Source organism: Alosa pseudoharengus, unplaced genomic scaffold (genome assembly GCF_046254945.1).
Source record: "Alosa pseudoharengus isolate Yale_2024_CS ecotype anadromous, Long Island Sound unplaced genomic scaffold, YU_APseudo_1.1 YU_APseudo_1.1_scf_23, whole genome shotgun sequence".
NCBI classification, from domain to species: domain Eukaryota; kingdom Metazoa; phylum Chordata; class Actinopteri; order Clupeiformes; family Clupeidae; genus Alosa; species Alosa pseudoharengus.
In genome coordinates, this window is record NW_027468685.1 from 32,319,599 (window position 1) to 32,341,498 (window position 21,900).

General features: G+C 41.3%; 1 long non-coding RNA gene across 1 annotated transcript in view; it reads left to right on the plus strand.

The window, feature by feature from the left end:
* LOC143141127 (uncharacterized) overlaps positions 1–21,290 on the plus strand; it is a 27,503-nt gene extending 6,213 nt beyond the window's left edge. Inside the window, exons 2-4 of the long non-coding RNA XR_012990739.1 lie at positions 18,766–20,632; positions 20,801–20,996; positions 21,177–21,290. This is a non-coding gene — a long non-coding RNA (uncharacterized LOC143141127). The remainder of the gene's footprint in view (positions 1–18,765; positions 20,633–20,800; positions 20,997–21,176) is intronic.
* Positions 21,291–21,900: the final 610 nt, after the last annotated feature.

The window sequence follows — 21,900 nt, forward strand, 5'->3', positions numbered from 1 at the left end:
CATGACCCTCTGTATGGGAGTGCAGATTTACAGCAGCTGCTGTACATTCACTTTTCAACAGCTTATCCCAGCTTTGAAGACATCTTCTACAGCACAGTCATGGGGGACAATGTTTTTTTCACACAGGCCCTGCTTTCATACATTGATATTACAAACAGACTCAGTAGGAATTACCTTTAAACTTTCCATGAACTATGTCACATCTGTTTGCAAGAGAATTGTGAGGTTTTAATGCAACAATGTTCCACACAGTCCTGTTAATTTCCCACAGCTTTGTTTGACACTGTATTGAAACACTTGGTGTAAGTAATACATTTACCTAAATATTTGTGTGTGTGTGTGTGGGGGGGGGGGGGGGGGGGCAACAATATGCGGCCTATTACTGTTCTTAAAAGGCAGCACTGTTTGTTGTTTTTTTCTGCAAACTGTCCATAACTTTAATACTTGTGAGGTTTTAATGCAATAATGTTCCACACAGTCCTGTTAATTTCCCACAGCTTTGATTGACGCTGTATTGAAACACAAGTGACAATGTACTGCATTTACCTAAATATTTTTAGTTTTAGTTTTAAGTAGTAGGTTTCAAAACATGTGTGATGTTTATGCCCCCTGCACAAACATCACACTGTCACACATAGGTTCATGTTTGTCCTATTAAAAACACTTGGTTTGACCTGACCCTATTGTCTGTTGGTATTTATTTATTTACATTTGCTTTGACCTGTTGTATGTACTCTAACATACCTTATTATGGAAGATATTATTTGTATATTCTTGTAAATCATTTCTAACATCAATCTCTTATTGACTAGGTCCCGGGTTGGTGCAAATATAACATTGATTGTCATGTAGGCTACACAAAACTGCATGATCATCAACAGTTTAATGATAAAGTTCAGCTCCAACTTACAGAGTTGAATATAAATGAAATGCTGGGGGAAACTAGGCACATAAGGCTTGAGTGTAACTGTCCCACAACACATAGTGTCTACATTTCTCAGTGGTCATGCCCCTCTGCTTGTTGTAAATTGTAATGCAGAGTCCACGCTATTGAATCCTCCTAGGGTCAGCTTCACAAGCAGAGCAGAGTGACAACATCAGTATAGCCTAGGACAAACGACCTAAGTGAGAGAAAATCATGAATTAATTTAGTACTGCTAGGCTCACATATATTGGAGCGTATTGGGCAGCAGGGAGAGCTTAACTGCTCGAGGGTTCAGCATCAAGCTTTTCTGTTGACTGGACCAGCTACGTAACGTGGTGACTTTTATTTTTAATGCAGCGGTACAACCACCGAACGTGTAGATTCCACAACCACAGAATGTGTACAACCACAGCCCCGCCCCCCCCTACATTTTTACAACTGCCTGCCAAAATGTACATACATGAGCTGAGATACCAAACATTCGCACATTTTAAAGCCCACGGAAACGCAACGACTCGTCTGCGTTTTCTGCGCGCAGCCACTAATCAGGGAATAGCGGCGAGGGTTGGTAGGGGGTTGGCTTCGCCAGCAGCCTAGAGACGCATGCAGATACAGAACAGAACCTTTCCGAATTTCCATTTTTTCAATTATCCAATTTTCTATCAAGCTCAAAATAAAAAAAACGACTCCAAAATCTTACTCGCGTATTTACCTGGCGAACAAAAAAACACAATGTTAGGAAATCGAAACACATTTTCCAATTTCCGTTTTTAAGTTTTGGAATAGAAAATTGAACTGATAAGCGTTACACGGACCAGGTCACCTATCAACAGCAACTGACTGCTACCCACGTCGACAGATTCGCTACATATTCATAAACATTTTACTGGCCTTTGCATGTCGCACCTCAATAAAAACTGCACTGAACTGAACTGAATACCTGAGCACTACTATAACATTTTCCAGCGAGGAAAATTCTTTTTTAAAGTAACCTAATTTCGATTATCTGTGTCGCGCTGGATTCGAACCCTCATCAGCAAAAGTATCACCATGCGAGACCGCCTCGCTCTCCACTAAACTACTAACATCTACATAACTTCCAGAACATAACGCTGTGTTCACTCAGTAGGCCATGATTCACCGTTTATCTGAATATTTTGAAACAACTGGTTACCTTGATTTAGGCTTCAAAAACATAACTGTATCATGCACTCTACCTTCTGTTACACCTCTGCGCTATCCATGTGCAAGGATTTGTCATAAATTCTACCAGGCAACGCACGGATTATGAAACAATGGGTCTAAAACAACTGGTTACCCTGGACTGAAAACGCATGATCTCGCTCTCAAACAGCTAGGCTGCAATAGTCTACGTTCCTTGGATGCATAGGCCTACACTGGCCTTTGCGTGTCGCACCTTAATATAATCTGTACTAAACTGAACAGCTGAGCACTATAACATTCTCCAGCGAGAAAAATATTTTTTAGAAGTCGCCTAATGACCATGACCATGATCTAGATTCGAACTCTCTTCAGGAAAACAAATTACATGCGTAACCACACCGTTCCCCACTACACTATCAACACTGTGTCGATAGTCGTTTAACTACTTTCTATCAGGTCATACACAGGGTTGGGTCAGATTACTTTGAAATGTAATCCATTACTGACTACAAATTACATGGCAATTTTTGTAATCAGTAACGTAATCAGGATTACCAAAAACATGTAACGTAATCTGATTACTTTAGGATTACTTTTAGATTACTTCAATAAATATGTCCCTTAAGTAAAAGACACCACCACTGAATTGATGAAAGAATTCTCATTCTATTTTTCTGTTTATTATTTCATTACATCTAAGAAATCTCTTTGCTTTGAGTAAAGCATTCCTCTGTGTATTAACTGATCTTTTCCTCCAGAAATCTTAATGTAGCCCCTTGTTTTAGTGTTACTATTTACTTTGAGGTCACCAGGTCCCATTGTCTGAAAAACACCCAAAACTAATACATTTCTATTGCTATTCTCCACTTTGGGGGTGGTATTTTGGTGGTTGAAATTTTCCCCATCCCAAAATTGATCACTTAGTCATCATGGATGTGATCATGGATCACTATTCTCCAAACATGCACAACTCAGCTTAACCTTTATAAGGGCACACCTGGACAATGAATTTAGCTTTCGCTGGATTTTTTTGACCCAGGGACATGGCCTGAGATTGAATGACACCATGTCCATTTCAATTGTGGGGGTGAGAAAATTATTCCTTTGGGATGTTTTTCAACCAGTGGGACCTGGTGACTTTCTCAAAGTAAACGGTAACACTAAAACAAGAGGCTACATTAAGATTAGGAGGAAAAGATCAGGCAGTGTGCCGAGAGACCTGCCCCAATAGTAAATAAGTTAGTAAGTAAATATAGATACTCTTTTGATCCTGTGAGGGAAATTTGGTCTCCCAATCCGCAAATTAGTGAAGCACAGTGAACACACAGTGAGGTGAAGCACACAATGAGCACACAATGAGCACACAGTGAGGTGAAGCACACACCAACCTGGAGCAGTGAGCTGTCTGCTACAACGGCGCTCGGGGATCAATGAGGGGTTAGGTGCCTTACTCAAGGGCACTTCAGCCGTGGATGTGGGCATGGGAGAGCAGTGCTCAACCACTTCCCCTGCCCACATTTTTTCTACTGGTCGGGGATCGAACTGGCAAGCCAGAAGCTTGTCGAATTAAAAGATAATAGAGGCTATCATTAAAAAGTTGCATTGCTTGCATGATAAAATGTAATCAGGTAATCCCCAACAATGTAACTGTAATCTGATTACACAATTGTTTTATTGTAATCTGGGCTGATTATAGTTACTTGATTTTTGTAATCTGATTACGTAATCCAGATTACATGTAATCCGTTACTACCCAACCCTGGTCATACATCACTGTTTGTCTGAATATTCCGAAACAACTGGTTACCTTAATTTAGGTTTAAAACATATCGTGCACTCTGCTACACCGCTGCGCCATCTGTGTGCAATGATCTGTCAAAAATTCTACCAGGCAGCATATGGATTCTGAAACAATGGGTCTGAAACAACTGGTTACCCTGGCCTGGAAACGCATGAATTCGAGACTGTGAAAAACAGCTACAATAGCCAGTTCCTTTGGTTTAGGACAAGCAGATTTCTATGGCCATGGCGTCTCGTTTCCAAAGTTATAGCCTATGCTATCCTACAACGTTATGTTTACAACGGAAGATAAGTATTTGCAACCCCTACAATGCTTTTCATTTCAGGTTTTTAATTTTAAAAGGTTAACCTCATATCCCTGTTATCACAAGCAGCTTGTTCTAAATTGGGATGAAACTGGTTACCTTGCCTCAATTAGGCTACAGATGATCCCCACAAGCTGCTTGCGCATATCCAGCTACAGCTGTTGAGTGTTTGACAGCGAGATCATGCGTTTTCAGTCCAGGGTAACCAGTTGTTTTAGGCCCATTGTTTCATGATCCGTGCGCTGCCTGGCAGAATGTATGACCAATCCTTGCACATGAATAGAGGTGTAACAGAAGGTAGAGTGCATGATACAGTTATGTTTTTAAAGCCTAAATCAAGGTAACCAGTTGTTTCAAAATATTCAGATGAACGGTAAATCATGGCCTACTGAGTGAAAATAACGTCATGTCCTAAAAGTTTTGTAGTTGTTGGTAGCGGTTGGTAGTGTAGTGGAGAGCGAGACGATCTCGCATGGTGTTACTTTTGCTGAGGAGGGTTCGAATCTAGCGCGACAGATCATCGAAATTAGGTTACTTTTTTAATAAAACATTTTTCCCGCTGGATAATGTTATAGTGATGTAGTGCTCAGATGTTCAGTTCAGTACAGTTTATATTGAGGTGCGACACGCAAAGGCCCGTGAACTGTGTATGAATCCAAGGAACGTAGGCTATTGCAACCTAGCTGTTTGAGAGCGAGATCATGCGTTTCCAGGGCAGGGTAACCAGTTGTTTTAGACCCATTGTTTCATGATCCGTGCGTTGCCTGGTAGATTTTATGACAAATCCTTGCACATGGATAGCGCAGAGGTGTAACAGAAGGTAGAGTGCATGATACAGTTATGTTTTTGAAGCCTAAATCAAGGTAACCAGTTGTTTCAAAATATTCAGATAAACGGTGAATCATGGCCTACTGAGTGAACACAGCGGTATGTTCTGGAAATTATGTAGATGCTGATAGTTTAGTGGAGAGCGAGGCGGTCTCGCATGGTGATACTTTTGCTGATGAGGGTTCGAATCCAGCGCGACACAGAGAATCGAAATTAGGTTACTTTAAAAAAGCATTTTCCCCGCTGGAAAATGTTATAGTAATGTAGTGCTCAGGTATTCAGTTCAGTTCAGTTTTTATTGAGGTGCGACATGCAAAGGCCAGTAAAATGTTTATGAATATGTAGCGAATCTGTCGACGTGGGTAGCAGTCAGTTGCTGTTGATAGGTATACATGACTAACCTGACTCCGCCAGATGGATTTGCTCCGCATATCCATCTGGGAACTTTTCATTGAAGAACTTTTGGGAAGGGGCGGACATACTGGTTAGCTGATTGGATAAACCATCTGTCTATCACCACCTTTGTTGGTTATCGACGGGCCAAATCAACCAATTAGATGAACAAAGTATTCTTCTAATGCCGTTTAACATACAATTAAGTTAGGTAACGTGACAAACGTTAAGATGTTTTAACTTACCATTTATGAACCTAATCAACGACAATTCCCATCAAGTTTTCACGGTAGGCCCTACACTTCTGAAGATAGTATATTCCTCCATTATGAACTGGAATCAGCCGTGGAGGATGTCTGTGTCGTTCATTCCTCCCAGCTGCATGGCTGAGACTCATAGCTTCACAGTTTACCCAGGAATACTTTCTAATTTGAATAAAACTTGCGCGATAGCTATGCTCATCTCTGTGGATGCCGTCATGTTGTTCGTTGCGTCACACCTCAACCCGCCTCAAAGCCAACGCTGATTGGACGTTCGTTTGGTGAACTGCTCCAAATTTTCTTTAACGGAAAGTATCCAGACTGATCTGCGAGTGAAACCCTGAAGCTCGCGAGATCAGGATGGTCTCACGAGGCTAATACATGACATCTGGACAGGCTCGGAAACAGCTCGGAAACCAGTAGGTGGAAAAACCAGAAGGGGCACAACACCGGCAGCCCAAAGTCCAGTCGTTAGTTCCATCTCTTCCGTTGTCAAGCGGACATATCAGGATTCTGATGAACCTTATCTTTGAAACATCGATATTTTACTTAGCCTACTGCTATCCAACTAGCTAAAAAACACCTCTGTCATATCCATAGGTAATAGGGGTGTAACGGTTCATGTATTCGTATTGAACCGAAACGGTACGGGCGTCACGGTTCTGTCCATGAATTTACACGGAGAATACACGGTATAAAAATACATGCGCATTAATTAATGTGCGCATTAATTAATGTCATGCGCAATTACTGTTAAGTAGCGAGAGTTACGGGAGTTCTTTAGCGACACCTAACGCTAATCTGTAGCCTCGCCTTAGCTCTGAAGCTCTGATTGGCGCATATGTTTTTTTTGTCAGGTAGTCGGTCGAGTCCGTCAGTCATTAGCAGCACTAAGGTTAGACCCACAAGAGTTAGAGGATCCGCTGGTCTCTTTAATATCGCAAGTTTGAGAACTTCAGTTACAGTAATGTTAGTACAGGCGAAAGAGTGCTGGATAAGATGAAACTGTGTGTCGGCGTTGTTCAGCAGTTGTTGGGTATGTGAGTGGAAAAAATGCTACACATATTCGAAGCCATCACCCAGATGATGTAGGCTACCAATCACTGCAACGAGGGGAAAAAATGTACCCTGCGCATCAGCAGCCTTTGGATACACATACAAATAGGGCCAAAAACTATGCCTTAAATTAAATGATTTCGTAATGACAGAAAGCCATGTAAATCGCGTGGTAATTACCTTTATGTTGGGGTAACTTGTAACTTCCCACATGAGGAGCTGGTAGTGTTAAGTGCATAGACAGTAAAATAAAGTGACAACGCTAACCAGGCTAATAAACAAACCATGCTATGGTGAGTTAACGTCAAAGGGCAAAGTCACGTGACTTCTAGTTGTAGTCTGTTTATTAAATGAAAGGAGCAATTTCGTTTTTTAAAAAAAGGCAAAAAAGTGTGATATTTTTACACATAGTAGGCTATATTATTACTTTACACACAATAAAAAAAAATATTGAGGCAAATTGTAGACCCTTCCATATACAACTAAACACAGATGTTGAAGGTCTTGCTTAAGTGGATTTTTAAAAATCATTTTTCTATGTAATTTGCACGTTACAGATGGAGTCTGGGTACTTATTGTACTGTTTAGCCTACATCTTACACACTTCAGGCTGTTGCAGATAGCTCAGGGAAGAGACTGTATGACACTAGGTGGTACAGCCTGAGACATGTACAAAAAAAATGCTTTCTGCATTTTTGTTTTGCTTTTCCCTCCATTGTACCGAACTCATACCGAACCGTGATGTCCGAACCGAGGTATGAACCGAACCGTAACTTCTGTGTACCGTTACACCCCTAATAGGTAATAATAACAACAACAACACATTACATTTTATATAGCGCTTTCTTGATACTCAAAGCGCGTCACATGGATGGGGGGACCTCACTAGTAACCACCACCAATGTGTAGCACCCACCTGGGTGATGCATGGCAGCCATTATGCGCCAGAACGCTCACCACACACCAGCTTGAGGTGGAGAGTGAGGGAGTGAATGAGCCAATTACAGTGGGGGATGATTAGGGGGCCAGAATTGAATGAGCCAGGTTGGGAATTTAGCCAGGACACCTAAACCCCCTACTCTTTGCGATAAGTGCCATGGGATCTTTAATGACCACAGTGAGTCAGGAAGGATCTCGGTTTAACATCTCATCCGAAGGACGGCATCTCCTACAGTGCAGTGGTCCCCTGTCACGGCACTGGGGCATAGACCTCTGAAGTTCGCCTACAAAAAATCTTTGACATCCGGTAGGCGATTTTTCCTATGGGAAAACAACATGGGGATTTTGAATTATCGCACCTGTTAAACTCTCGCGGGGATGGAAAAAGTCTGAAATGCAGACGTTTTCCTGAACACACTTTTGCCTTCGAGTGGATACTGTGATCTCCGGTACGTGAAAGCGGCACACTTAGATGAATTGCTACCCCAGAGCTAACTTGCAATGCAACTTGCCATAGGTAGTCAACCGGATCTCCTTATATGGGCAAAGATGGCCGTTTTGGTTCTTTTTTGTAGGCGAACTTCAGCGGTCTATTGGGATCAATCTTTTTTTGGCCATAGGGAAGAGTGCCACCTACTGGCCACCCACCAACACCACTTCCAGCAGCAACCTAGTTTTCCAAGGAGGTCTCCCATCCAAATACTAACCAGGCCCACACCTGCTTAGCTTCAGTAATTCAGCTAAGACAAGGTAAACATTGGTGCTACCCAGCTAACACACGACCAAATGGCAACGTTGCCTATAAGTTGCCATTTGGTCATGGCGACATTACTTTCTGGCAACGTTGCCACAACGTTGCCTACAGGAAGTTGCCATTAAGTAAACAAATTACGTTGCCGCAACGTAGTGGCATGGTAATTTTGATAACGTTGCCTCTTGGTAGTGTAAGTGACGTTGCCACAACGTTGCCTACAGGAAGTTGCCATTAAGTAAACAAATTACGTTGCCGCAACGTAGTGGCTTGGTAATTTTGATAACGTTGCCTCTTGGTACTGTGAGCGACGTTGCCACAACGTTGCCTACAGGAAGTTGCCATTAAGTAAACAAATTACGTTGCCGCAACGTAGTGGCTTGGTAATTTTGCTAACTTTGCCACTTGGTAACGCAAGTAATGTTGTGGCGACGTAGTGTTACGTGGAGGTTACGTGCGAGAAACGTTGCCAAGATATGTTGCGGCAACGTAATCGCGTCTTTCACCCGCACGTATCGGCAACGTTAGAACTTACGTGGCGGCAACGTATGTTTGGTAATAAAGTTACGTAACCGCCACGTAACGGCGACGTAACTGTGTTAGCTGGGTACAATGTTGCTATGTTCTGAACGTTTGTACAGCTCGGATGCAACGTGACAGTTAATTTAAAGCAAATATCCTCCGCTTTAACCCTCTCAGTTTAAAGGTTCTATCAGTGATTGCAGGCCCAAACATAAATTATCACATTCATCTAATCTTTCCTAAAGATCCGCAAGTTGCCCGCCCCATAAGCAGGCCGTAAAAAAAACGTGTCTTTGTAGGCAGCCTAGGCTCTGAGATCTGCACACAAAAACAGTTGCTAACAACAACTCTTGTGTTAGTCAAGTGTTCCAACCAATAGACCTCTCCGGAATAAGTCCCGCCTCCGAAACATCCGGATCCACCCAACTTCCGGGCGTCGAATGTCTATGGGAAATAACATGGCGTTTCGAAATATCATACCTGTCAGACATCTGTAGGTGGCGAAGTAGAAAAAAATGGTGGGCCGATTGGCCTACACACTTTTGCCATCTTGTTTCCACTGGATTTTTTGACTGTCGGTGCCATTAGAGTAGAAATATATCAGTAAGAAGCACTAAGCTAACGCACGCTTCGGACGCCGCGACTCCCCGAGTCAAGGTTGCCTAGCAACGGCAATGTTTCATAGTTTATTTTCACCGAAATGGAGTTTGTGGCACCAGGGCCTGTCTACGGAGGTGGCACTAACCCTGCATGAAATCGTCATGTTTGATAGGTTAATACGTTCTGAAAATGTTACTGTTCTGATCAAGGTCATGCAAAATAAAGCTATCGACTCAATACGACTCTGCCTCTGATTCCTATAGTCTGCTTATCATCTGTTTTTCGTGAAAAAAAAAATCTCGTCTCGTCATGTCTTTTATTAGCCTGGCGGGCCATCCTATCATTGAAATGTATAGTCTGGAATCGAACCATTCACCTCACTTAATCGAAGGGGCGGGCAGAGAATTGTCTTTCAAACTGCCTAGGCATGCAATAGGCCAGCGCTACAACCATATCCGTATCCAGTCGACAAAAACGGCAAATACATCCTTCTTCGAAAGGAATGACTTAAGTGCATTGTGTTGCTCAACTTTAAAAAAAAATAAAAAGTCCAACTCCTCCAAAGTTGACGCCAACGCCGATTCAAACAACCGCTCTTTGTTCGCCATAGCCACCTTCCTTGTTCACCGTCGCAGGACTGTCGTTATCCTGTTAAGCCCGCCTTAAGACTCTCTAACGAAATAGAGCGCTGTGATTGGATGACGTCCACGGCGTCAGCCAATAGAAATCCCTATGGTTTGATACTAGACGTACAGGCTGAGCAAATTAATTTGCCGCCGCTAGGGTGCGTCTAGATTTCTAGGCTAGTCTTTTATGTCTTTGTCGGCGATTTCTTTCTTTTTCAAATATCTCAATAACAGTCAACAAACTCTCAGCACAGTCAAACCAAAGTTAAGTCGTGTTGAAAAGATGCTGAACCTTGCAAACGATTTACTTTTATAGACCACTGAAATCACGCGTGAATCACACATGAAAATGACCATCACGTTAGGTTGTGACCAGTGTTGCCACAGTTACCTTGAAAAAGTAATCTGATTACTGATTACTGATTACTCCTTTAAAAAGTAACTTAGTTACTTTACTGATTACTTGATTTTAAAAGTAACTAAGTTAGATTACAAATTACTTTATTAGTTACTTTCAGCAGCTGCCAACAACACCCCCGCCGCCTCAACATAAAAATGACAACCGGTTTTGCCAATACTCCCTTTATTGGAAGTGCATTTTAACAGTAATGTCAACAATGTATAGCAGACATCCCATACTGAAACAAGTAATTTCAGGGAGGTATCCCTTTAGTCTGCTTAGATACTGAAATTCAGATGTTATGTCAGTAATATAACTGACATGTCTAGTCTAGTCAGTACACCAAATAAGGAAGGCCTATAGATAGAAATTGTGCTAATAAAATATGTAGATTTTGGTAGTTTGGGCTTTTCATGTAGCCTTGGCAACTAGCCATCTAGTATAGGCCTGAATAATATGCAAATTAAATGACACTTGTTAAACTCACCTCAACAAGTCTTTTGCAACCATTTAACCCGCCAAGGGCAATGCTAAAGTCACTGTTAAAAACAGTGCAGTGTGCAAGACTATCATTATGTTTTACTCTGAGACAAGGGTACACTTTCGTGTAGTCAGATGTGAAATGGGTCTTAAATGTTCCTTTTTGGGGGGCACTGACTCTGCCATAACGCTCTTGTTCCTAGATACACTGAATTGATTAACTTAGTTCGGGAGAAAAGAGATAAAAGCCCACCTACACTCAAAACTGATTGGTTGATTTTAGCAAAACAGGCCAGTTGTGTTGGATGCGCTTCAGGCACACACGCACCACCACTCTCTCTCTCCCTCTCCGTCGTGTGCGCCCTAAACTCAGATGCACACGCGATTTCAAGTCTCACGGTACCGATCCACTTGCACGACACGACATACGCATGGGGTCGCGCTGCCTCCCCTCGTTCAGTCGTGTGTGGGCGTTTAGTTTAAAATGTCAGTTAGCAGCTCATATTCAGTTTGTTTTAACATATCTTTCCACAAATTGACCACAATTTTAGGCATGTACTTAACAGTATACAACACAGTAATTGCCTAAACAAACTATGCAAGCCATTTCGAAATCTTGTTTTATTTAAACTACTCAATGCAATCTCAAATCCTCACCAGAAACACCAACAGTCAATATATTCATCCAAATCCTAGTTTTGTTTGTTTTATGGACTACTAGTTTCACAGGCACTGTTGTGGTAGAACAAAGGACCTACAACCTCGTGCTTTCATTGGATAGTCACCTCGCGTTCAACGGATTAATTTGCATAAAGATGGGCATCGGCCAGCTTTTTGACGCGCGACATTATTTCAAATGCAGCGCTGCCTTCCCGGAATGCTTTGCGGGCGCGTTAAAGTCGCTTGACGTCACCCATAGGACTAGAGTGGAATACTCTAGTCCAGAACTTCGGTTGACTTGGGATGTCTACCTAGACAGCACTTTGTCGCCAGCACAGAGTGTACAACGTACAGTACCTTAATGCTGTCATGTTTAGCTTACACAAATTCAAAAATATAGCCGCAAGCGGCAATGGCAGGCCCGAGCACCTGCGGGCCGCAACCCGTGACATGTCGGAATCCAACAAAGCACCGACGTGGTGCGTTTGTGAAATGTACATATTTGATGCGTGTGCTATTTGTTTTTGTATTTGATTTTCTGCCACTTTTAAGCAAAGAACATTTCTGATACACTTTTTGGTTGGCCAGATGGTGGCGCTATGTTAGGCATGGAAATTACACATGTGAATATCATCACAATAATGATATCCACATTTTTTGTAAACTTTCAGATCAATCACTTAAGGCATTGTCCATTTTCTGGCACATTTCCTGCTTGACCAGGTGGTGGCGCTATGCCAGGCAGGCCCATTGGGTGTCTGGATATCATCATAATTATAATATCTATTAACATGAGAAGTTTCAGACCATTTATTCAAGCATAGAGCATTTCTGGCACATTTCCTGCTTGGCCAGATGGTGGCGCTATGCTAGGCCTGTGAATTACGAATGTGAATATCATCACAATAATGATATCTGATATTTTATAAAGTTTCAGATCAATCACTTAAGGCATTGTCCATTTCTGGCACATTTCCTGCTTGGCCAGGTGGTGGCGCTATGCCAGGCAGGTCCATTGGGTGTCTGAATATCATCATAATCATGATATCTATTAACCTGAGAAGTTTCAGACCATTCATTCAATGAACTGTGATTTATGACACATTTCCTCTTTATGTGGTGAGATATTAAAATCATATCAAATATATAACATATCAAAAATCCCTTCACAATTTAACATCAGCGACATCTTGGCATAATGTTTTCCAAATTTCTCATGAATCTGACAAACCGTCTAGAAGCAGTATGTTAAAATTGATCATGTGACATCAGTGTAATTGTCATTCTTTCTGTTGCCAGTTGGTGGCGCTATGCCAAACATGAATTATGGGCATGTAAATATTATCATTAACATGGTCTTCAATGACCTGTGAAATTTAAAACATTTCAAGCCATGCATGGTGAATTATGACACATTTATTGCTTATGTGGAAGGGTATTAAAATTAATAATTTCGCCATTTCGTCAAATTACAACATATCAAAAAAAGGCTTCACAATTTATAATCAGGAACATCTCGGTGTCATGTATACCAACTTTGACATGAACCGTCTAGGAGGAGTACGTTAAAATTGATCATGTCCACAACGCACAAAATCTCAATTACCTCACTTCCTGTGGGCGTGGCTAATGGCATGTTAATAAAAAAGTTGTTTGTTTTTGGGAGTTACATACACCCACCAAATTTGGTGTGTGTATCTAAAACTATATGCCAACCACAAGTCAAAGTGACATAAGGGGGCGCTATGGAGTTCCTGGGCAACGCCCGGTGCCAAGGCTTTTCCCCTGTGTATTCACGGTACCTCTTGACATGTGTGCCAAATTTCATGCGTTTTCACTGATGGGAAACACCTCTTTTGGCATCACAATTCATCGCATTTTAGTCCACACAAAATCCCAAATATCTCACTTCCTGTTGGGCGTGGCTAATGCATTGTACATACGAAAGTTATTCATCTTGGGGAGATACACACACCTACCAAATTTGGTGTGTCTAGCTGAAAGTATGTGCCAACCACTGGATCAATCACCTAAGGGGGCGCTACTGAGTCCCTGGGCCACGCCCGGGGCCAAGCCTTTATGCCTGTGTAGCCAGTGTGATACCAGATGTGTGTGCCAAATTCCAAGACTTTTCATCCATGTTAACCACCTCAAAAATAGCAAAAAGGTGAACTAAAAATAATAATAATAATAATAATAATAATAATCTTTCCAAAAACAATAGGGCTTTGCACCTCTCGGTGCGCAAGGCCGCACCGTCGGTGATCGGGCCCTAATAATGACTGTATAGCTAAAATGCGCATCTCTCTCCTCCCTCCATTGTTGTTTAGGTGTGTGTTGCTGCATGGTAGGCTATTACACGTGAGTTGTCCTCATGCTGAAAACGTGAGCATAGGCTACATGACATTAATTCCCGAGACGTCAAGATATATCTTGTTAGGGAAAATGACAAAAATAGTAACCCACAGTGACTTGCATAAGTAACTTTAATCTGATTACTGGTTTGGAAATAGTAGCGCGTTAGATTCCTCGTTACCGAAAAAAGTGGTCAAAATAGACTAACGCGTTACGCGTTACTGGCATCACTGGTTGTGACTGGTTGTGAGCGAGATCTAACACCCTCCTCCGCCCGCATACATCGGAACTAGCTCCCGGTTAGCATTAATAATCGTTTACTACTTTAACGGCACTGACAATCAAAAAATCCAGTGGAAACTAGATGGCAGAAGTATGTAGGCCAATCGGGCCACCAGCTTTTTCTACTTTGCCACCTACAATTTGACAGGTACGATTTTTCAAAACGCCATGTTATTTCCCATAGACATTCGACAACCGGAAGTTGGGTGGATCCGGATGTTTCGGAGGCGGGACTTATTCCGGAGAGGTCCGACGAGATGCGCGTTCAGGAGAGTTTCATTAGGCTAATAATAATAATAATAATAATAATAATAATAATAATAATAAAATATTTAGCACTTTTCAAGCACAAAGCACAAAGTGCTTTACAGACAAACAAACAAACAAAACAAAAAACAAAACAATAGTAATGATGATAATAATAATAATGATAAAACAGTAATAAATAAAAGGACAAACTACCAAACACAAACTTAACTCAATATAAGAAACAAAAGGAAAAATATTCAGTACAGTAGGCCCTACCCAAGACAAAATAAACAAACAGAAATTATAATAATGATAATTAGCAGAGACATGAGTGGAATCATTCATTATTTAAGGAAAGCAATTGTATATAAGTGGGTCTTTAGAGTAGATTTGAAAACAGCCACTGATGGTGCAGATTTGATGTTACTGTATAAGAGAGGCTGTTCTAAAGCTTAGGTGCTCTAGCTGCAAATGATCAGTCACCCCTAGTTAGGGTTGCAAAATTCCGGGAATTTTTCAAAGTTGGAAACTTTCCATAGGAATTAACGGGAATATATGGGAATTAACAGGAATAAACGTGAATTAATGAGAATAAACTGGGAATTTTTAATATGGCAAGTTAGTCTATAACAGGGAACTTAAATGTAGTGGACAAAACCCCATCTTGAGCATAATATTAGTTAAAACAACCTGATTTAATGCAATTTCAGTCGAATTTCTACCCTGCACATCAGTCAATCACATGCACACAGCAATCAGCATAGGCTAGACATAAAGGAAACCTATGGTGCGTTCATGTGCATGGGAAAAAAAGGTTTCAACCAATTTTTGTTGTTGAGTGGTGTGGTGTATCTTGGGCAGTCCAGTGTTGCTAGTTTAGCACGCTAGTAAACAATAGGCAGAGAATGGGATTCCCGCTAGCATGCTAGCTAGCTTTGTATGCTAAGCTAAGCGAAAATACGAACATACAAATCATATTGCTTATTACGAAACAAAATGTTAATGTTTGTATATGAAACAGTTTGTATGAATTACCCAAAATTCCCGTAAATTCCAATTAATTCCTATAATTTCCTTTAATTCCATTAAAGTTTCCAATTTGGAATATTTCCAAAATTCCCCAGCTTAACTTCCCATGGTAAGTTACCGGAAAGTTTCCGAAAATTTACCGGAAATTTTCCGCCCCTTTGCAACCCTACCCCTAGTTGACAGTTTACTTTCCTGAACAACTAAAAGTCCCAGGCTGGAGGATCTGAGGGGCCGAACCGGACAGTAGGTGGTTAATAAATATTTTAAAGGAGAATTCCGGTGTGATATTGACCTAAAGTGTGTTGAAACATGATACCGAGTGTGAACGTATGTCTCATAGCCCATCTCGGCTTGTCCCCTGCACTCCAAAATCTGGCGCTAGTTAGCCGATGCTACCAACAGCTTTTTCAATTGTGGTGCTGTTGTTGTTGTCAATTGTTCGGCATCGGGCTAGCCATGCAAATAAATCACTGTTTTACACTATTCCAAAAATAATTCAGTGGAAATGCATGGATTCCAGTTTCTTACAGTAGCAGCAACTGGAATCCATGCATTTCCACGGAATTATTTTTGGAATCTGATCCCTTATCATACCTGTTCATTCTTACTCGTCGCTCTACTTATCGTGACTAAATTCAAGATGGCTGCAAATGCTAAACTTCGTGAAGATACTGTCTGTATAAATCGTCTTGTAAGTAAACTACCAGTGCTTTTTAAAAGTTCTCAATGTCTCGTTTTAAATGTCAGGGCCTTCTGTAGTCTACCAATGAAGTGTGGAGATACATTGAGCTTCGTAAATGGTGTAAAACAGTGATTTATTTGCATGGCTAGCCCGATGCCGAAGCACCACAATTGAAAAAGCTGTTGGTAGCATCGGCTAACAAGCGCCAGATTTTGGAGTGCAGGGGACAAGCTGAGATGGGCTATGAGACATATGTTCACACTCGGTATCATGTTTCAACACACTTTAGGTCAATATCACACCGGAATTCTCCTTTAATTAGATTTTGAGGGGAACAGCTCCATAGACCTCCATTCATTCTGGACTCGCCCGCGAGCGCCCCTAGATGCAGTACCACACCGGAAGAGTTCCGAGAGTGAAGGTTCTCCCCTTATTAGACATTCTCTGGGGATACCAGAGGAGCTGTACCCCTCAAAATCCACTTTTCTCGGGATATCATTTTTTTTCAAGTAATTTGAATATTGTATTCGAAAGGGGAGGCAAAGACAATACACTTGGTTGAGTATTATATTTTTTACAGTCACTTAATTGTTCTAAAAAGCCTTTCAAACGTGTCAATGACGTCATTCATTAGCATGATCATAGCATAGCATAGCATCAATGCTAGCGTGTTATGGGCAACAACGACCCAACCTGTAAGAAAACGAAAGGACATGACTCCTGGATTATTTCACTTTTGATTGATAATCCATATCCATTTTGCGAAAAATAAAATAAAATCTGAGGGTTTCAGTTGTTAAATAGGTGAAAACAATAAATGTAGCCATGTAGCTCCATAGGACCCCATGTATTTTGGACTCGCCCGCGATCGCCATCTAGGTGAACTCTGGTGAACTGCAGCCAAATTCGGTTTGTATGGGATTAATAGAGAGTGGGGAGGCTCTCCGTAGACGGCCTCTGGTATCCCTTACATAATAGGTCATCATAAACGGACTACAAAAGTAGTCACGTGACTTTACCCTTCCACGTTACTCACGGTAGCATGGTTTGTTTATTAGCCTGGATAGCATTGACACTTAACACTTACTGCCAGCTCTTCATGTGAGTAGGAGCACAACACTACATTGCGCTCTGTTATTACAAAAAATATGTTAAGCCAGTCAAGCCAATTGCCCGTTTTGATCAGTTTGAGATGAAGCGCCCTAGTGGTGACATCGCATGCAACTGTAGTTTGTTATCACCATGTTACAAAAAAAACCTCAAAACAATTCAACTGATCCTAAAAATAAGGTATGACCACAAGAAGCAATAGAGGTGACCCCAGTGCATAGCAAATAGAAGGCATTAAATTAAGTTCCCAATGTGCACCGAGATATATTTTTTCTAAAAAAAAAAAAAATCCCATCCACTCCGCTAAACTCTAGGAACGCAACCAGTAGGTGGCGATGTGATTACTTTCCCTCCCTATAAGTCATTATATGAGAGATATGTGAGTAACACCGGAATGGACGTTACAGTTCTTCAGTAACTGTAACAAGTTACTGAAATTTGAATTATAATGCGCTACCTACTTAGTTACTTAAATAAAGTAACTAAATTACAATACATTTGCAGTAATGTTACTTTGTTACCCCCAACACTGGTCGTTGTGTGTGATTGTGAGTGTATGCTGAATTGTAATCGCGTCAAGACAAATCTGATTGGCCAGTACACTGAAGATAAATTAAATAATTTTCAAATTACTAAAATTATCCCTCTCTTAATCCCACACCAAACATGACATACAATATGTCGTGGAACAGAAACAACAACCAGAGATATGCCTATGGCAAGTTGTGGATGTGTTTGTATAGTCTTCCACTACAATCTTTGACGTTAATTAGCATGTTTTATATTGAGGTTGTTAATTAGCTAGAGGATTAAAAAGGTCATTCCTTGAGAACTCCAAATTCCCCTCTTGAAACAAATAACAACAGGATAGTATTTTTGTACAGTTTAATCTATACTCCAAGCTCATAATGGCTGTGTGAGAGAGCATAACCCGAAAGACATGATATAGCCTACCTAAAGTAGCCAGTAAAATAAAGTATAAACATTACAGTATGATGACCCAACCCCCATAGTTTTAGAAAATTCTGTGGGAAACACTGCAAAGTTATTCCAGCAGTTAGATAATGTTAACAGTTGCTTCATTTTATTAAGCAATATGTAGTTTAATACAGTTGATCATTCACAGATAAAAGTAGGTAGCTAGTCAAACATTAGGAAATATAATTTTTCAGACATTTTGTTGGTGATCCAAAACACCATCTGGAATTTGTGAAATAAGTGACCCTACTACTTTGCCGGAGATTCTTTTTAGTAATTTCCCATGCTGCACTGCATCTTACTGGACATGACCAAAGCATGCAAACCTCAAAAACACAATACTACATTGTATGATTTGTTTCTTGTTTCAGTTTGTGGTCTAAAAACCATGGATTCGCTCTACCTCAGGAACTGGAGAAGGGTTGAGTCAACCATAAAGCAGTGGGCTACTGAGGATGAAGAGAACTCAATGGAGTCAGAGTCCACTCACGATGATGACATCAGCAACATTGATACGGCTAGTGGCAGTGATGACGAGGGATGTGACAGAGAGGCTGTGTGGCTTGAATCTGAAAACGAAACAGAGGCAACGTGGGGAGTGACTTGGCAGATTGGGCATTGGCTAACAAACTTACCCATAAGTCAGTAAATGAGCTGTTGCACATTCTACAACGACATGGACATGAAGATTTGCCAAGGGACTCGAGGAACCTTCTGTCAACTCCAAAAGTAGTGAGCTTGCAGGAGCGATGTAATGGCCGCTACATTTACTATGGTTTAGAGAGAGGCACACAAAGAGCACTTCAACAGTCTCCTGCCTGTATAGACCGAATTTCCTTGTGCATAAATGTGGATGGTGTGCCAATTTTAAAGTCAAGTGGGACTCAGTTCTGGCCCATCCTGGCAAAGGCAGAGGAATCAGAGCCATTCATAGTCGCACTTTACAGTGGCACATCCAAGCCTGAGCCTCTACAAGAGTACTTAAAAGACTTGGTGGAAGACATCAATAATCTCTCAACTAGTGGCTTTCAATATAACGGGGCAATTGTGAAAATTACGGTCAAAGCCTTCATCTGTGATGCCCCAGCAAGGGCTTTTCTTAAAAACATCAACTATCATACAGGCTATAATAGCTGTGAGAGGTGTGAGGAGCTGGGTGAATGGAAAGGAAGAGTGGTGTTCAACTCAAAAGAAAAATTCCCTAGTAGGACAGATGAAAAGTTCTGCCAGGTAGCCTACAAAGGACACCAAAATGGAGAGACCCCACTGTTAAGAGCAGGAGTACCATGTGTGACGTCATTCGTCCTCGATTATATGCACCTTGTGTGCCTTGGTGTTGTAAGGCGAATTCTGCATTTTCTCTGCCGTGTGACCAACCCCCGGAAACTATCTACCAGGCAGAGATCTGAATTGTCTACAAGACTTGTAGGGCTAAGAAATGAAATGCCAAGTGAGGTGGCAAGGAAGCCCAGGGCAGTCACCGAGTTGGATCGATGGAAGGCGACAGAGTTCCGCCAGTTCCTTCTTTACACGGGACCTGTGGTCCTTGATGGACTGGTTGATCAAGATGTGTACGATCATTTTCTCTGTCTGACAGTGGGAATGTCCATCCTGCTTACCACCGATGCCAACAGGAGGAACACTCTACTCCAATATGCAGCTGACCTGCTGACCTATTTTGTTAACAGTTGTCAAGATATCTATGGAGACAGATTCACAGTCTACAATGTGCATGCGTTAAAGCACATTCATGAGGATGTTGCACATTTCAGTTGCTCTTTGAATGAGATTTCTGCCTTTCCATTTGAGAATTTCATGCAAACCATCAAGAAAATGGTCAGAACAAGTCATGATCCGCTGACGCAAGTGGCAAAGCGACTGGCAGAGAGACAGGATCTGCAGGGGGCAAAATCAAAACAGGCCAAAGAAAGACTTACCGTTTCAGTGAGGCCCAAAGATGCCTGCTTCGTCCTAGGGGACAAGAGTGTGGCCATCATAGAAGAAGTTGGAGAAAATGGAAATTTCAATTGCAGATTTATTCCTGAAAAGCACACGTCAAACCTTTTCATAACGCCATGTGAATCAAAGCTGATAGATATAGCATTTATTGGCAATACCACATACCACATTGGCAAGGACAAAAATCCTTCAATCCAGTGACCTAAAGAGGAAAGCTGTGTGCATCCCATACAGAGGGGGGCATGCAATTTTTCCACTTCTGCATAATTGAACAATGAGGTACAGTGTTTCCCACAGAAAATTAGTTAGTCAAGGTGGGGGTGTGCATGGTTCTGATGGGGATGTTAGTCCGCATCACTAAATAATATAGGAATCCTGTCGCGCACTATTTTATATTGTGTTCAGTATAAGTCTGTTGCATAATAACTCTACTTTTATTTGTTTCAGATTATGGCGTTTGCGAGGGCTGTGTGGCAGGAGGGCGATAACGTTTTTGAAGGGGTGCTGCCAATAAATTGGATTGACGAAGAAAGGAAAGTCCTCAGATGGCCAAAAAAGGGACGGGCGTCGGCCTGGAAAAACAAAACGAATCCAGCTGGAGACTGGCTGGACTTTCCCCTCATAAAGATAAAATTTACTTCAGGTATGTGATGCTTAAGGCGAGACACGGCAGGTGAAAACATCGATTTTTCATGACGTGGTCAAATTTGAGATTTTGGGCTAGTTTACATCCATGTAATTTTTCACACTGCTATAAAGAAAAATTCCAAATAACACATGTCGGTTGGTTTACATGACTTTGCAACTTCTGACTTTTTTACAGAAAGTGAAAAGGAGTGCACTGAGTTTAATTATACATCGTCAGCACAGACAGATTCAGAAGACCCTCCAGAACTGGGGAAAAGGGCAATAAAAAGAAAGCAATTTTCTGATTGTATTGAAGGCAAGCATACTTACAGCTGTTTGTAATCCATCACATTCCAAATGTTGAAACATTTGTATTCCTGGAATGTAAATTAACTTTTGTTGTAATTCATTAGAACCAGAACTCTCAGATGAAGAACCCAGACCCAAAAAAGTGAGCCTGTGCACCTTTCTTAAATTTTTTATTGTTTTTGCACATCGCCAGGGTTGTTTAATGTAAAAAGTCTTAAATATGTCTTTGCCAAACAAATACTGTTTGCGACATGAATACTTTCTCTGTTTTTATGTAGGCAAAAGCACAGGACTGCTCAGCAAGCCACCAAAGCCACCAAATATGATTAATGGTAAGTCAAGTGGACTAGTTAAGAATGTCAAAAGAAATCCAAATCAGTTAGCAGGGAGAGAGTTCAACATTTTTTGGCATGATCATGTATATTTGTTACAGAGACACCCAGTGTCAGAAACCAATCTGAGGACCAGACCTCTTTGGATAATACCCCAACTCTAGATTCATAGTAAGTTTGCCTAAATGGACTAAAAAAAGAAATGTATGGATATATGACTCAATTCAACATGTTCTCTCACTTTGTCACAGCCCACCCCCAGAGGAGCCCCTCCCCCTC